General features: G+C 42.6%; 1 pseudogene; it reads right to left on the bottom strand.

The window, feature by feature from the left end:
• Positions 1 to 1,599: 1,599 nt before the first annotated feature.
• Positions 1,600 to 2,403, bottom strand: LOC107141204 (annotated as a pseudogene).
• Positions 2,404 to 2,937: the final 534 nt, after the last annotated feature.

The raw sequence follows: 2,937 nt of genomic DNA, 5'->3' as shown, positions 1-2,937 counted from the left end.
CACTTGCCTTCATTTCTTAAAAGATTTTAGTAGCTGGGACAGGAGTACCCAGCATTTCAACATTCATATGGCTCAGCCTTCACATGTCTTACCTCGGTTCCTTGACCTCTTTTACGCCTATAATTTTGCCTTTCATCCTGTGTGAGTCACTCCTTATATGAGATCATCTTACATCCTGATGTAATCAATGAGTATAATTCCATGTTCTCAATGTCAAGCATCTTTCTAGAATCCTGACCTTAGTCATCCTTATACTCTGCTATCCACAACTCTACCACCTTTTGGTTATGCCTCCTTCTTCTCAGATCCTCCCATTCTTCATTGCTTCGTGTAAATTCTTACGTTATAATCACTCCATTGCAGAGAGTTCTAATTGTCTGCTAAGATCCATCCTCCTGGGCTGGGGAAGCACCTCAGTGGTAGAGAACTTACCTAACATATGGAAAGTTCTGAGTTTGATCCTCAGCACTTCCACCAAAATCATCATCATCATCATCATCTTTATCATCTATTCTCCCCTTTTAAAATGATAGAAGTAGAGCCTCACTTGCACACTGATTCCTGGGCTTCCTTACATTGAACTGTAGCATCGGAAATCAGAATGTACTTTGCTAATGGAACATAAGCCATTAGCCCTTAAAATGAGGGCAGTGCTTCCTCCTCAAGCTGCTACCTTGTTTCCATGATTCAGATGAGCAAAATACCTTAGGCATGGAAGAGAAACAAGATGGAAGGTCCTTCAGTTTGCAAATGATTGCTTGAAGCTGAGACCCAGTGATCTGCAGTGCTACCTTCTGATTGTGCTGAAGTAGACAAAGACATCTGTTTTAAGTCACAGAGTAAATGTTGGGTTGCTTTGTTATAGCAACCTAGCTCTATTGTTCATAATGCTCCAACTTCTCAGTGTGTGCTCATTTGCTAATACCTGATAAAACCACAACCAGATTGCAACTCTGCCTCTTCCTCACCTGTATTTACTCATACAGTCTGGCCAAGAAAAACCCTCAATGATTAGTCACTCTTTAGATTCTGGAACATTGAATTCTAGTAGGCTTGTAATGTTACCTGGCAATCATTTCAGATCTCCCTGGTCCATTCACTCCCCCACCTTCCTAGATAAATTATTCTCTTTGAAGCCAGTATTAGACAGGCAGGCAGTGTAGATAGGTAAATCGAGTCAGGTCAGGTCAAGGAGGCCAATTTTAAGTGAGTCTGGGAAGTTGGAGATTGTCCCCTGAGGGATCTTGTCGAGAACCTGCCCCTGCTCCAACCTGTTGCCAAGGTAAACTGTCCCAGGAATTTCCTCTCCCTACAGAGAGTTATAAGGTTGTTAATGTGTCCTTGGCTACTCCACCCAGCCCTTCCCCCCTTCAGCTCACCCATTTCCCACCTTTTCACCACTCTACCGAGCATTCCTGGGCCTATTCACCTCCATACTAGGAGAAAGATAAGTGGGAAAAGCAGGAGAACAAAGGAATCCTAGGACATATGAAAAGGGCAGAACACCTCATTTCTTGGGATACCATGATACCAACTATGGTCCCGTTCTCGGGAGAAGTCTGTTACCCCTTTTTATTTTTATTTTATTTTTTATTTTTGTAGACTAGTTTTCATTTATTCAGTCAATTGTGCGTAGCTGTCTCAACTGAGACAGATACATTTACATAACTGGCTGTGCTTGAGACTTCTTTGCGAGCAGCTGGAGATCTGAAATTGCACTTGACAATCATCTCCTTTTCCTGCTGTACAGAGATGCTCTGTACCACGTGCTTCTCTACCCAGTTTGTGACGTGCTCCTGTTCTTTTGGATGCATCATATTCTGCACAGAGATATGATAATCCAGGTGATTCTTTACCTCCTTGTATACTTTATGTAGCCATTCCTGGTAAGTAACCTCCAAGGCCATAGCAATGTTATTCCTCTGGACATCAAAAAGATAATGGCGCTTCTGAACCAGTGCCTGCAGTGACTTCTCCAACTCAATTGCATCCTGGATTTGTTTGATGGAAGTCTGCTTCACCTCTTCTAGTGGGGCAATTTTTTGCTCATCAATAAATTCTCCAATAGAGGCACCATATATTTTAATTACATAGATGAGTAAACCCACTATTGATATGGCAGAGAAGGTCTCTGGGGTAATCACATATATTTCTTTGGATAGAAAATACAAGATAAGACCAGTTCCAAGCATGTAGGGTCCTATTACACCAGTTTTAGGATAAAGAAACTGGAAGAATTCCTCAGGGATCAGCCCAGGAAGAACTTTTCCTCCATATTCAGGAAGAGGTGGCTGCCTTGTATGAAAGATCCTTGTTGCCCGCAATACCCCTGGTCCTAGGACTACTGCATTCTTGAGACGGGGCTGCTTTGGCGGCAGCAGAAAGTACCACCCAGGGAAGCATGGTCAGCAAATGTCCCTGTGACCCCAACCAGACTGTTACCCCTTTTTAAATAAACCCTGCTTTATATGCTTGCCTCAGCGTGCTTCTCTAATGTTCAAACATGTGGGGAAGCAAGACTGTCATGGATAACCAGCAGTATGATAATCCTGCATCCTGATCCCTTCAGGAAAAGGAAGTTTCAGCAGAGAATTTCAACAAGCTCTTTTCTCTTCGTGTCCCTACTCACATTTGTGTCCACCCTCTCCATCTTGCCTTGCTTCCTATTGCTGTGGATAAACTCTATGTACTCCTGATTAAGACCACCACTTCCTGGGCTGGGGCAGTAGCTCAGTGGCAGAGCGCTTGCCTAGCATGTGTGAAGCACTGGGTTCAATCCTTAGCACCACATAAAAATAAATAAATAAAATAATTAAAAAAAAAAACACTTCCATGTCTGCACTGGATTTCATCAAAGACATTGCTTCAAAAAGTCTCCCTTTTCCCTTGCATCTTCACGTTTTCTTTCTCTTTCCAATGACATAAAAATATGCCTTT

This window comes from Marmota marmota, unplaced genomic scaffold (assembly GCF_001458135.2).
Source record: "Marmota marmota marmota unplaced genomic scaffold, marMar, whole genome shotgun sequence".
NCBI classification, from domain to species: Eukaryota; Metazoa; Chordata; class Mammalia; order Rodentia; family Sciuridae; genus Marmota; species Marmota marmota.
The sequence above is the reverse complement of the archived record's forward strand: the minus strand, read 5'-3'. Positions and strand labels throughout refer to the sequence as shown.